At 47.8% G+C, this 14,940-nt stretch overlaps 1 protein-coding gene across 2 annotated transcripts in view; it reads left to right on the top strand.

Moving 5' to 3' along the window:
• The first annotated feature begins 11,127 nt into the window (after positions 1–11,127).
• LOC128346025 (retinal homeobox protein Rx1) overlaps positions 11,128–14,940 on the top strand; it is a 32,192-nt gene continuing 28,379 nt past the window's right edge. The window contains exon 1 of one of the 2 annotated variants that reach the window (XM_053298843.1): positions 11,128–11,409. The gene's annotated coding sequence lies outside the window, so the exon portion shown is untranslated. The remainder of the gene's footprint in view (positions 11,410–14,940) is intronic. The other variant, XM_053298842.1, reaches the window with a different exon arrangement.

The raw sequence follows: 14,940 nt of genomic DNA on the forward strand, positions 1-14,940 counted from the left end.
ATCCGGTTCAGCTGGTCCGTGTTTGAACCGGACCAGCCCCAGTTCTAAAAGAACTGGTCCAAATCAGTTCAGGGGATATATTTGTAAAGGGGAATCTTGTGATGATTCTCCTTTACATGCAAAGGAGCATTCCCTATACTAAGGCGGGGGGGGGGGGGAGGGAAAGGGTGCTTAGTACCTTCTTTTTGCAGATGGCGGTGGCAGCGGTGGTGGAGACATCAGAGGTGGTGGGGGCAGTGGCAGGGGTTCCTAAGGTACTAAGTACTCTTTCTTTCACCGCCCCTGCCTTAGTATAGGGAACACCCTTTACTTGTAAATGAGAATCCTCGCAGGATTCCCCTTTACAAGTATATCCCGCGAACCAGCCCACAAACCAGTCTGGCCCGGCTGGTTCAGTGGCCGAACTGGACCAGACCCAGTTCGGCCAGACCCAGAACTGGACTAGACCAGGTCAGTTCAATTTTGATGTGAATTCAAATCGAACTGGCCAAACCAGTTCTGTGCACACCCCTACTACCAGGGATTCCTGTACCAAATTCTTCCTCCTCACCCCCCCTCCTCAACAGGGAGCTTTCTTGTACCTGGCTGGTAGGAGTGCAGATGAATCTTGTTCTCGCTTCTAGGAGAAAACAATCAAAACTCACATCTAACAAATGAGCACCTCTCATTTGGAATTTATGTGGGCACCCATGTTGCTGCTAGTGACAAGCGACAAGTGAACTGAACAGGGTCCCTACCCAGAAAGCAGCATGCAATCCAAAGTTGCAGCACGCTCTGTGTGCAATCCAAGAGCCATGGACCCTATAGACCAGAGTTTCTTAACCTAGGGTTTTGGACTACAACTTCCATCATCCCCAGCCATGGCCTTTGTGGCTGGGGATGATGGGAGTTGTTGTCCAACAACATCTGGCAACCGAAGGTTAAGAACTCCTGCTATAGACTTTGCCGCAGTGCAAGAATACCTGAGTGACGCATTTTATTTATTAATCATATTTACACACTGTCTGATATGTGTATCCCTAGGCGGTGTACATAATTTAAAATACAATATAAAATCAGAATTTTAAAAAATTAAAACAATTTTGTAGAAGAAGAACAGTAAAATAATTTAATATTAATTTTAATTAAAAGCCTGAGAAAACAGATGCATCTTGAGGATCTTTCAGCAACCAGAGATGAAAGGGCTCTTGTTTTGACAGGGAGCTTATTCCAAAGCCAAAGCTTATTCCAAAGCTCCAGGGTAGCCACAGAGAAGGCCTGTTCCCGAGTCACCACCAAACAAGCCAGTGGCAACCATAACCGGATCTCCCAGATGATCTTAATAGGTAGCAGGGTTCATGACAAAGGAGGCACTCTGCTAACTGAGCAAAGAGGCACTTTTCTAAAGTGGCAATTCTCTTATTTAGCAGGAGGAGAGCAACTGGCCCTATCCATCCCCAGCACAACATCCCTCCAGTGGCTGCTGCAGGTGTCTATCTTGTGTTTCTTCTTTAGATTGCGAGCTTTTTGGGGACAGGGAGCTATTTTATCTATTTATTTATATCTATGTAAACCGCTTTGGAAACTTTTGTTGAAAAGCGGTATATAAATATTTGTCGCATTCATAGGTGGCAGGTTCATGACAAAGGAGGGGCTCCCTTAAGTTTTAGTCTTAATTCTTAATTTTTAGATTCCCGGTTTCCAACCCCAGTAGCCCTATTGCTTCCCTTTCCCTGAGATAGCAAGAAAACATCCTCACAAAATAACAATTTTGCCTTGTCAGAAAGACAAGCGCATTAAGAGCTCATTCTTCTCATAAGATAAAGCAGCATCCAGCTCTCACACATTCAAGACGGCTTCAAAGCCTGAGAGCCTTCTGCTCCTCTGTTCCAACACCAAGTTCCACGGTTTGTTTGCTTGCTTGTTTATCATGTTTCTGTGCCAACTGATCTGTACATCTCTTGGCTGTGTACAAAATTTATAATATTTAAAAGTCATAGATTAAAATGCATGACAATAAAACAATAGGATAAAACAGTTATTAAAACCACACCACCTCAACCCGAGAAACCAGGGAGAGCTTTGGGTCCAGGAGCACTCCCAAGCAATGTACCTGATCTTTCAGAGGGAGTGTAACCTCATCCAGAACAGGCAGATCTAAACCATCTCTCAGGTCCTGGCCCCCCACATTCAGTACCTCCATCTTATTTGGATTCAACTTCAGTTTGTTATCCCTCATCCAGCCCATTACCGCCTCCAGGCAGGCACTTAGGGAAAATATGCCATTTCCTGATGAGGTTGGCATGGAGAAGTAGATCTGGGTATCATCAGCATATTGATAACACCCTGCACCAAAGATCCTGATGATCTCTCCCAGCAGTTTCATGTAGATGTTAAAAAGCTATGGAGACAGTATGGAGCCTTGAGGAAATCCATATTTCAGTTCTCACTTAGCAGAACAACAGTCTCCAAGTGACACCATCTGGAATCTGCCAGAGAGATAGGAGCGGAACCACTGTAAAACAGTGCCACCCAATCCCACCTACCTCAGGGAGTCCAGAAGGATACCATGGTCAATGGTATCAAAAACCGCTGAGAGATCCAAAAGGATCAGCAGAGTCACACTCCCTCTGTTGATAGCCAGTTGGAGATCATCCATCAGGCTGACCAAGATAGTCTCTCAACCCCATAACCCACACAGAAGCCAGTTTGAAATGGGTCTAGATAATTTGCATCATCCAAAACTGCCTGGAGCTGAGAGGCCACCACCGGCTCAGTCACCTTGTCCAGCCATGGAAGGTTAGAAACAGGTCTGTAATTAGCTAACTCTGAGGGATCCAATGCAGCTTTCTTCAAAAGTGGTCTAATAATAGCCTCCTTAAGACAAGGAGGCATCCTGCTTTTCCTCAGAGGAGCATTTATAATATTTACCAGACCCTCTCTGATAATATGATTATCAGATGAGATAAGCCAAGTTGGGCAAGGGTCAAGAGAACAGGTTGTAGGATGCACAGCCCAAAGCAGTTTGTCTACCTCCTCAAGAGTCACAAACAGAAAATCATCCAATCTAATCCCATAAGAGGAGTTGCTGGACACCTCCACAGTAGTCTCTGCAGTAGCTGTGGAATCCAGCTCGGTCCAAATCTGAGAGATTTGATCTGTGATTTTATCATGCTTGACATGATCTCCAAGCCTAATGGTGGCAAAATACACTGGGAGGCCTTTTAGGGCAGGCCTATTCTCACTGGTCTCGGGGCAGCTCAGCCTCACTGAGCTGGCACAGCTGCCGGGGAGTGGCAGGCACAAGTTGGAGCCGAGCACTCAGTGGAGGGGTGCAAGGACTCCCACCCCATTGGGAAAGGCAGCAAATGGCTCTCAGATATCCACCCCACACACACACCGCCAGCTCAATGGTCATGACATCCTTGCCTACCCAGATATGTGGCTGGGAATATCTTCAACCTGGTGTTCACATCTGGATGAGGACCTGATGTTCTGGTAGCAGAGGAGATCAACATCCCTGTTGACATGGTCAGACCATTACGAAGGCCACATTCGCATGTCACACAGAACTGTGGGTTCAATGGACCTGCGGTGCTGCTCTGCTGTCTGCATTTGGATGACAGGGAAAGTGTCCTCTCTGCAGCCAGCAAGTTAGCAGAGAGGAGGGGGAACTGGCTGTGCGGGCTTCCTTCTTGCTTGAAGAATAGCCTGCACAGCCAATCATGGAGGGAGAAAGGGAGGAGCTTCTTCCCTCAACGCCAGTCCAGCCGAATGCAGCCTCCAGTGCTGCATTCAGACACAACGGAGGCTCCGTGGACCTTCGGTTTTGAGCAGCAAAACTCTCTACAAACCAAGGGTTCAAATTGGAGTCTCCGGAGCACAACCTTGGGCTGTGCAAGGGAGGGGACTGGAGTTGCAGGTGTTTGGATGTAACGGTAATGATACCTCAGGCCCTTGCAACTCTGGTTCCCTGTTGCATGCAAATGCAGTTGGAAACTCCACTCCATAGATAGGAAGCCTTTATACCCTTCCTGTCCCAGAAGCAGCCAATCAGCAGTCTGGCTGGGCGGGATCAGTCCTGGGCTGGAGAGCACCATGCCTGGCAAGGCTGCTGCAGTTCAGCTGCCTGCCACATGAGACAGCAGAATTCTCAGATTCTCAGTCTTTTAAACACAGGCAGCTCCTGCCCCCCAGGTTGTGGCTGTGGCCAGGGACACCTTTGCTGTGCCTGTATCCAGGACTTTTGGGGGGGGGGGCAAGGGGCACGCAATTGGCCCAGGCCCCACACAGAGAGGGGGCAGTCCAAAGTATGGTCCAGCATTTGTAGGATTCAGATGGATTTTTTTCATTCAAGGCAGTAAAATGAATCAGTTAACATATAAGCCCAGGATCAAAAGTTATTTCAGTATGTTGAGTTTCCCACATACCCCGTTTCCTGGACTCTTGACTTTGACAATGGCGGTCCTGTTATTTGACCTGCAAATTTCATCCATGTATGGTCCGTTAAGTCATAGCATGGCTGGACGATGTGGCAACACAATCCATTTCCTATCCTCTCCCACAGGACTTCACAACTTGCCCCACCCCCTGCAGATGTTGGGCTGTAACTCCCATCATCCCCGGCTATTGGTCACTGTGGTTGAGAATGATGGGAGATGTCATCCCAAAACAGCTGATGGCTTGAAGCTGTTCAGCCCTGCTCTCCCAGCAAGGAAGACTTACTGGTTTAGCTCTAATTCTTGATAGGCAGCACTGCCAACATCCCCGCCCCTCTTTCAAAATCTCACAAAGACGATATTTCAAAAGCTATTAAACAATGTATTTTCATTAATTGATTCGAGGATGTCCATAGCTAAACACTGGGAAAACAAGACGATGACTCTTGATACCTGGTATAAAAACTTGTCATTGCAGAAAAGTTGACAAACATCATCTGACCACGATCGGGTCAGGCTAAACCCCAAAAGTGCGCTTGCACAATGACAAAAATGTTACATTCTACCGCATGCATAAGGTTATGCAGAACGTCAATGAGAAACACAGGATGCAGTGAGAAGAAAGTGGGAGGGGGCTCAGACTAACATTCTGCCCCATGGGCTTCTCAGAGTCTTAAAAAGGCCTCTGCCTGGATTGTGGGGACCTTGCAAGGTGTGCCTTGTCACCTCTCAGTTAGATCAATGAAACAACACTGTCTCCCTTTGCCCTATTATAGTTACACCCCTGCTCCCAAGATCTCAGGAGTAGAGGTGGCACCAAACCAGAGCCAAGCTCCAGTACCAGATGCAAAGTACTTGCCTGCTCGCTTGCATCCCCTCCCAATAGGCTTAGTTGGGAAGAGAGGGAAGCCAGTTTGGAGCTCCAGGAAGGGGCGGGGCTCCCGTCTAAACCTTTCATTCAGGCCCGACCTTCCCTGGTGCAACAGCTCCATACAGAGCTTCCCTTTGAAGCTGCTCTATAGGACTCAGTCCTTGTCTGGTTCTCCTTCACCTAAAACGATGGCATCATGTCCCAACCTGAGCTGGGAGCCTGCGTCGGTCCTTGCTGAGTAATATGGCTCTCCTCAGCCCACCGGACAGAAAAGGAGACATAACCTTGAGGGGCCCTGCCCAAATAAAGCAGCTGTGTATTTTGGGGAGGGATGTGGACACCAGCCTTTGCAGCTAGGATGGTGCAGATTGCAGGAACCATGTTGGTCGACTCGCTACCATTCTTGATTAATGCTTTGGAATGATTTCCACCCTGCCCTGCTTAGTCTAGCAGTGGACAGGAATCTGACAAGATTCCTGCATTGCATCGTGTTTGTGGGAAAACCAAAGGCTCACTTTTTAAAATGTGATAGCACATAAGCACAACCCTCTCTTTCTCTCTCTTTTTCTTCAGTAAAGATCTGTTCCATAACAATTTGCATCTGTGTGGTCAGTGGCGAATAATCACCCATTTTCTTTCTTTCCCAGCTTTCTGGGGGTGGGGAATGCCCAACTAGTTAATTTAATTGACATGTAATTAAATTAATTAAATTCGTTTAAAGGAGCCTGTCCCTCATCGTGGATACTGACAGATGGTGAAGGCTCCAGGGTGGCAAATCAAGACAAAATTGTCTCCCAGCTGAAAGGCAATTCCAGAAGTGGTGTTTCTAAAAAGGTCGCCACCTGTGCTGATTTGGTGGGAAGGGAACTCTGTACATACTCAGAAACACTCTTTTCTCCAGCTAGATTCTAGGTATGGAGTTTTATACAGTCCTGACAAGAATTTGGGAAAGAACCATAGTCTGGAACGATTTTTTTTAAAAAACCGATTCGTGACATTTCAAATCTAACTGAAACTGGCACTTTTTTGCAGGGGGTGGAATTTTCTGAAAATTTTAGCCTTGTGTGGTTTGAAGGGGAATTTAAAGAACCCTCAATTATGTTTTGATCGATCCTATACAAGCAATTATGTTAAATATTAGCTGACCAGATTCTATACACCCAACTTTATTGTTTCTAGTGAATGCTGAAAGCCATAAGCAATACATAATCAGGGGAGAAAAAATGAAAACACCTGGATAAAAACAATAGGTTTCAACTTTTTCAAAAGTTAAGAGAAATTACCCACAAATTTTAGTTCCCAAATTAACTTTATTTCTAGGCTTGACAGTCAGTGAACTCCAGCTTAACCTCTGTTCAGCAAACTTTATATGCAGAGGGCTTCCAGCAGCCTTCTAGCTGAGATCTTCTGGAACTCTGCTCAGACAGGGGTGCAAGGGGTGTAGCAAGGTTGGAGTGGGCCCAGACAAGATTTTAAAATGCCCGCCCCCCTCACTGAAGCTCAGCTTGTGAAGTAAAGAAATCTTAAATGGGGCTGAATAGCGGTAACAAAAAGCATACACACACACACACACACACACACACACACACACACACACACTAAGTGCCACAGTAGAACATCATCCTAAATTATTTTTAAAAAGCTTTTGAAAATTGTGGACAGTGCAAGTCATGTAATGGTACTAGAGAAAGACATGCTGTTCTGGTAGCTCCAGGTCTTCACACTCACATCATTTTCAGAGGATGAATACAACTGAAGGAAGCCCAGTTGGGTGCGTGGCTGGGGGAGTCAGTCATGTGACTTGCCTCTGGGGGCTCCCCAAGGAAGTGGGGCCCCAGAAAACTGTCTCCCCTTGCCCTATTATAGTTATGCCCCTCAGGGGCGCCTTGCTGATGAGGCAAAGTGAGGCAGGGTAAATTGGTTGTCCCTGAGGACCTGCTCCCACCTCCGTCTGCTGCCCCCAGAACATTTTTTCTTGTGTTGCAGCAGTTGGCCACATTAGCCACTCACTGGTCTTCCTCCTGACCTGCTGCCACATCCCTTCTTCTGCCTGTACAAGAAGCAGGGGGTGGGGAAGATGGAGCACCAGGCAGCCACTTCCTGCCCCTCTAACTTCCCTGCCCTCTGCCACTTTTTTAACAGCAAGGAAGAGGTGGAGCTACACATCTGGCGTGGCTGCCTCTGCCACACAATCTCCAAGGAAAGGGAGACCCCGTTGCCCCCCAAGGGCTTGTAAGGGGTACTTTGGAAGCTCCTGATCCAGCCATTGCAAACATTTACAAGAGCACTGAGTGAGGTGGAAGGCTGCTAGTAACACAGTGTGGATTCTCGGTTGTGAAATGACTTCTTCATAGTGATTCCCTATTATTTCTCTGTGTAAACTGCCCTGAGCCTTTTCTGGAAGGGCGGTATAGAAATAAAATAAATACAATAAAATAATAAAATAAAATAAAAAGAAGTTATTTCCCAACCGAGAATCTACAATACATACAAATTCCTGGCAGTGATGGCAGAAGCTCAGAGTGGGCAAAATGGAGTTTGCTGGGGACAAAATAGAGACTCAAATCGCCGAATCGATTTCAGCTCGAATTGAGGGTGATTTGATTCAGCCTCGAATCTGGTAAGCATCCTCAAGTGTGATTTGATCCAAGGTCGAATCACTCGAATTGTCCAGATTCGAGTCGAATCAATTTGGCCATGAATTAATTCACACATCCCTAATTCCTGTTCCTTGGGGTGTCTCCATTAGAAGATACAAAGCTGCCTTTTCATGAGACAGACTGCTGGTTGATCTAGCCAGTTGTGGGGGAGTAACAGCAGGAGAGAGGGCATGCCCTCAACTCCTGCCTGTGACTTCCAGCAGCATCTAGTGGGCCACTGTTCGAAACAGGATGCTGGACTAGATGGGCCTTCTTCTTCTTCTTCTTCTTCTTCTTCTTCTTCTTCTTCTTCTTCTTAGTAGTAGTAGTAGTATTTTGATTTCTATACCACCCTTCCAAAAATAGCTCAGGGCGGTTTACACAGAGAAATAATAAATAAGATGGCTCCCTGTCCCCAAGGGGCTCACATTCTAAAACGAAACATAAGACAGACACCAGCAACAGTCACTGGAAGTACTGTGCTGGGGGTGGATAGGGCCAGTTACTCTCCCCCTGCTAAATAAAAAGAATCATCACAGTAAAAGGTGCCTCTTTGCCCAGTTAGCAGGGCCTGATCCAGCAGGGCTCTTCTTATGTTCTTATTTTTATGTTCTAGCCCAGTGTTACCTGCTCTGGATGGTAATAGCTCACTGACAGCTTTTGGAGCCTAGCTACATGAGGTGGATTAAACCTGGGACTTTCTGCATACAAAACAGAGCCCTTAGAGACATAGGATGCTGCCTTATATCAAGTCAGACCCTTGGTCCATCTAGCTCAGGACTGTTTACATTGACTGACAGCAGCTCTCCAAGGTTTCATGCAGCAGGTCTTTCGCAGAGCTACCTGGAGATGCTGGGGGTTGGTCCTGGAACCTTCTGCATGCAAGGCAGATGATCATCCACTAAGCCGCAGCCTCTTCCCCAAGCAGAGATAAGCAACCATAGGTGTAAGACTGAAGCAGCGAAGGCAGTACTTTCACGCACTCCTGTCTGCACTGTTCATACGTTTGCAAGCAGCAATGACAATATGGCCCAGAATCCTGAGCAGTTCAGAGGACATCTATGACAGATGTCCAGAGAGCAAAGTAACTGACATGGAAAGGTTTCCCTGAAGTCTGAAAACCAGGGTGGAAGGTGTCTCACGAATGACAGAGAAGTATCCTTCTGAGAGGAGAGCTGGTCTTCTGGTAGCAAGCATGACTTGTCCCCTTAGCTAAGCAAGGTCCACCCTGGTTGCATATGAATGGGAGACTAGAAGTGTGAGCACTGGAAGATATTATCCTCAGGGGATGGAGCCGCACTGGGAAGAACATCTAGTTTCCAAGTTCCCTCCCTGGCATCTCCAAGATAGGGCTGAGGGAGCCTCCTGCCTGCAACCTTGGAGAAGCCGCTGCCAGTCTGTGCAGACAATACTGAGCTAGATGGACCAATGGTCTGACTCAGTATAAGGCAGCTTCTGATGTTCCTAGCCTTCAGAGAGTCCTGTACTCATATGCTCAGGCAGTATCAGTTTCTGTACCTATGTTCTCTGTATTGTACCTGTTGGCTGGGTTGTGTCTTGAATGTCCATTTACCCTTCAAGCATTACCTATTTGGTTGGCCAGTTACAAGCGTCTCCATCTTGCACAATGGAATATAGGATGTTACTAATTGGTGTGAATTAAACACATTAATGGCAAAAGGTCTATCCACAGCTACTGGCCGTAGCTCAGTGACAGGGCTTCTGCTTTGCATGGAGAAGGTCCCAGTTTCCATCCCTGGCAGCATCTCCAGGTAGGGTTGGGGAAGACCCTTCTTTGTCGGAATCCCTGGAGAGATGCTGCCAGTCTGGGAAGTCAATACTGAGCTAGATGGACCAAGAGTCTGACTCAATAAAAGCAGTTCAATATAAGGCAGTTTCCTCCGGAGCCTATTGGGTTGGGGCCATTGCTCAGAGGTGAAGTATCTGCTTTGAAGGCACAAGGTCCCAGGTTCAATATCTGGTAGCATCTCTAGGTAGGGCTGGGAAAGGCCCCTGTCATACACTGGAGAGCCACTACTAGTCAGAGTATAAAATACTGAACTAGATGGGCCAAGGGTCTGACTCGGTATAAGGCAGCTTCCCATGTGCCTCTATAACCTACTTGATACTCACCTCACGATGCAATATCAATATCACGATGCAATATCACGACCCCCACCTCCCTTGTGCTGGGCAGTATGAGCAGAAGCAGCCTTACTGACCGTGTTTGGGGTGCTGAGGGAAGGAGATGAAATTGATTGCCAGGAAATTTAGGAAGTACGGAACAAACGGAGTACTTTTTCACACAACACATAATCAACCTGTGGAATTCTCCGCCACAAGATGTGGCGACAGCCAACAACCTGGATGGCTTTAAGAGGGGTTTGGAGAACTTCATGGAGGAGAGGTCTATCAACGGCTACTAGTCAGAGGGCTATAGGCCACCTCCAGCCTCAGGGGCAGGGTGCCTCTGAGTACCAGTTGCAGGGGAGTCACAGCAGGAGAGAAGGCATGCCCTCAACTCTGCCTGTGGCTGCCAGCAGCATCTGGTGGGCCGCTGTGTGGAATGGGATGATGGACTAGATGGGCCTCCTTGGGCCTGATCCAGCTCTCATGTGGGGCATGATCTACTAGGATGCTCTCCCGAGCAAGCCTCACAGATGCGAACAAGAGCCCGGCCCAAGCATCGTAGGACGCTCCCGTGCAGTTCCTCTTCATCTCAACGAGGCTGTACAGGAGCTCTTCCTGCTGCCCTTGAGCCAGGCCCCAGGTCAGCTGTTTGGGCCTTCGGTTTTGCTTCCCTTCCCAGGCCTTGCATCCACCCAGACGGAGATGCTAGCCAAGGCCACAAGCCTCCCAGCAGGCCCGCAGCCACAGATCCACTTCGAGCCTGCCACCCTCAGGGCGCTGGAGCCAGCCAAGTTTTCCCGCTGCCCTCCGTCCCTCTGCAAAAAGACAAAGGCCATTGTTCCTGCCTTGGGTCCCCCTCGTCCTTCCTTTCTTCTGTTTCTAATTCTTTCCCTCTCCTGTAATGAGGAGATTACAAAGACAACTGCAGCAGGGAGCCTTTGTGTGGGAGACAATCCAAGGGGGTGGGGGTGGGGGGTTGCTTCGCCCATCATTAGAGGGCCTCGGCCCTTTTCGCAAGCCCCCCAACCCACCCCACTCCGGCCCTTCTGCTGGATGCACTGGAGGGACTCTTAGAGCAATTACTTGTCCAGAAAGTAACTGCCAATCATTCTTAAAGGGGAAGGCCTCCAATTAATAACCTCGTCTTAATCCTCTGGACTCAGGGCCCAGTGACATCTGCAAGACTAAATAAAGAATCTCCCCGGGGCTTTAGGCGAGGTGGGCTCCGTGACAATTAAGGCGACTACCGAGAACTTTGGCTGCCAAGCTCCGAGATTGGGAAGGTTGAGCTGCTTGTTTGCCTTTCCCGGAGGGACCGTCAAAGTTAAATACTTCTGCGCAATCCAAGTAGGTAATGGAGTTCTTCTTTTATTCTTTGCTTTTTGACTTGCTGATAATTTACCGGCTTGCTGCGTCGATGAGCTACTTGCTGATCAAAGTGCCCTATGGTCCGATCCAAAATTTATATATATCCTCCCCAATTCCAAGGACTGCTAGAACTTAAATCGCACCCTGTCCCGCCCCCCCGCGGAAAGATTTCTATTTTTTTTTTTAAAGTACAAATGTGTACCTAGGAGAACGGAATGCTAATGAGATAGATGTGGAGGCACGAAACAGAAGTGTGGGTTCTTTGATAGCTCTGGGCCATCCCAATCCAATATTGGGCAGCAAAGATTACTATCAAAACTATGAAGTCTAGATGCAAATCATCCAGGCTAAAGTCATCTCTCTCATTAGGTGGTTGACTCCAACAGGTGGAAGACAGAAAATAACACCAACCACTCACCCCTGGTTGACCCAGTTTCTACCCTGCAGGAAACAGAATATCAGAAAGGGTGTCTTCTTTGAGTAGTACTGAAACTATACTTCACTTCTTTTCTCTCATATATTAAGGTGTCTTGCCGTGGGGCAGACCCCCCCCCTGCTCCATCAATTGGCAATCAGATGGTCCCAACTGACCACCCTCTCTTCCTATTCTGCTACATTTTAGGAAAGCAAAAGTGTGTTTAAGAATAAAAGAAAACCGGAGGCAAATCCCCTAGAGATTGTGCGCCTTTGCGATGAATCTCCTTGCCTCTCAATCTTCAAGCTTAAGCACTTAAAACCAAAAAATTGCTGCAAGGACAGTGGAGTTTATCATCTGAGAAAGGAAAAAACGAAGCCAAGATCAGCCAGAGGAGGCAGGCAGGGACAAATAAATAAATAAAGTGGCTGTTGACACCAAAGATATTCGCTAAGGTCTGCTGTACACATTGGCTAGATAAGAATGACCACAATTATTTCAAAATTGCCTCTTTTACAGGGAGCTGGCAGGGTTTGGCTTACTTCCGGGGCAAGAATCCCATAGAGAAGGGCTGTGGTCTGTTTGTTCAACAGGCCGTGGGTCACAGCTATTCCTGGATACAGTAGCTGGTCTTATGGTAATAGGCATGAATGTCCCCTTTGCTAAGCATGGTCTGCCTTGGTTTGCATTTGGATACACAGTAAGATACTTCCCTCAAGGGATGGGTCCCTCTCTGGGAAGAGCAGCTGCAGAAAGTTCCAAGTTCAAGCCTGGCAGCATCTCCAGATAGGGCTGGGAGAGACTCCAACATGAAACCTTGGAGAGCTGCTGCCAGTCAGTGTCGACAATACTGAGTTAGATGGGCCAAGGGTCTGACTCTGTACAATAAGGCAGCTTCCTATGTTCTTAAATTTTCCAATGTTGTTTCCAATGCCAAGCCAAAAAAACCCTCTGGAATTGCCTTCAAGAGTCACCGGGGGAGGAATGCCACCAATTCCTGGAGATGCCAGGTCAATCCTGGAGAGCTGGCAACCCTGCCTACCTCACAGGGTTGTTGTGAGGGTAAAATAAAGGGGAGACTCATCAATGCTCCCCTGGGCTCATTGGAGGAGTGGTGGAGGCTTGCCAACTCTAGTCTCAACCAGAGACTATTCCTGGGGGTTTCCTGCCCCCCCACCCCAACTTTCCCATGCTATCTAGACATTTAAATCTTCAAGATTGCTTTCAAGGGTCAGCTTGAGACAGGTGCTGATTTCTGGAGATGCCAGTCCAGTCCTGGGGGGGCTGGCAACCCTACCAGGCACTTGTGTGGAAGAAGTGCTTTGTGGAATTGGGAGAAATCCTCTTTCACTGGAAAGAGCACATTTCTTTGGTATAAGTATCAGTACACTTGGCTCAGGGTGACCCAAAATATGAGGTAAAGGGTGGTCGATGCTTTGTGGCGGGTTTTGGTGCCGTGAAGGCTGGCTGAATAGGGAGCAGACAGCTCCAAGCTGGGGTGCATAATTTGGCATAATTCAGTGAGCAATGAGGCACCTTTTCAAAGTGATGATTCCCTTTACTAAGCAGGGGGAGAGCAACTGGCCCTATCCATCCCCAGCACAGCATCCCTCCAGTGGCTGTTGCTGGGGTCTATCTTTTTTAGATTGTGAGCCCTTTGGGAGACAGGGAGACATTTTATTTAAATATTTATAACTATGTAAACCACTTCGGGAACTTCTGTTGAAAAGCAGAATATAAGCAGTATAAAGCAGTCTCCAGTTACCGCCAACCCGTTTGGCAGCTACACAGAGACGGGCTTTCTCGGTCGCTGCCCCGAGATTGTGGAATGCGCTCCCTGCTGAGATACGACCCTCCCCATCTCTGCCAATTTTAAAAAACACCTGAAAACCCATCTTTTCTCCCAAGCTTTCCCAGCTTTTAAAAACTGTCTGTTTTTAATTTTATGGCTGTTTTTTTTAAAATTGTTGCATTGTTTTAACTTCTATATGCATTTTAATTGTTTTTATGTTAACTACCCGGAGACGAAAGTTTGGGCAGTATAGAAGTTTAATAAATAAAAAAATAGATAAAAAATTAAATAAATATTCGCTGTATAAAGCCCCTGAAAAGAGGCTTGTGCAGAAGAACTTCCAATAGGTATTGCAGCCCCTGTTAACTAGCAGGAGATGCAAACTAAAGCCCACAGAAGCTTTTGTCCCAATAAATGTCTTTGGTCAGAGTCCAAAGTGCTGTTTTAGATGTCTCAAAGTTTAGGGTCTGCCCTCTGAAGCCCGCTCCCAGCTTTTTAGTACTAACCACCCCCCAGCCTTCGTGCATTTCTCAGGATGCTCATGTGGTTTGCTGTGCAGTGCATGGGTGTGCATCTGTGTACATTGGGGTTGCTCGTGTGGGAGGAGATGTGCACACCCAAAGTCCTGCTGGGCGCATGGATGGGAGAAGCTGGGCAGACTTTGGAATCCCAGTCTTAGTCCTGAGAGATCACTAATATGGTTACCCTGCTGGAGGTTGTCCATGTGTGAGACATGCATACAGACACAGACACACACCAAGTTGGAATCCAAGTCTTGGAGGAATTGAATGGTCCCTGAACACAAGGGTGGCCCTTCCATGGGGCAAGGTGAAGCAGTTGCCTCAGGTGGCAGGTTTTTGGGGGCACCCACAGGCTGGCAAGATGCTGCTGGCCACTGCCATCGGAGCAGCTCTTCAGGACCGAGCTGACCCTGGCAAACTTTGCAAGGAGTGCATCTCCTCACACCCCTCGCCAAGCTTGCAAGAAGCACCAGGAGAGAAGAGGAGGCTGCTGGCAACCAGCCCCCCTCCCTGCCCCCTACACTACTTGAAAGAGGCCTGACCTCCATGAGGGACAAGGCAGCATTTTGGCTCTTGCCTCGGGCGCTGCAATACTTGGGGCCATCTCTGAATCTTTTCAACCCCCTGCCAGCTGCCCACTGCAGACCAAGCCGTGCAACGGGTGCTACAAGTAGGCCCCTGGACAAAGCAGCACGCAGCAAGAGATGACTCGGGCGAGTAAGCCAAACCACAGACAACAGAGAGAAACCAAACAGAGTGGGATCACAATCACTAACCGCCCTGAGA

The sequence above is a fragment of the Hemicordylus capensis genome, chromosome 2, assembly GCF_027244095.1.
Source record: "Hemicordylus capensis ecotype Gifberg chromosome 2, rHemCap1.1.pri, whole genome shotgun sequence".
Classification (NCBI taxonomy): Eukaryota; Metazoa; Chordata; class Lepidosauria; order Squamata; family Cordylidae; genus Hemicordylus; species Hemicordylus capensis.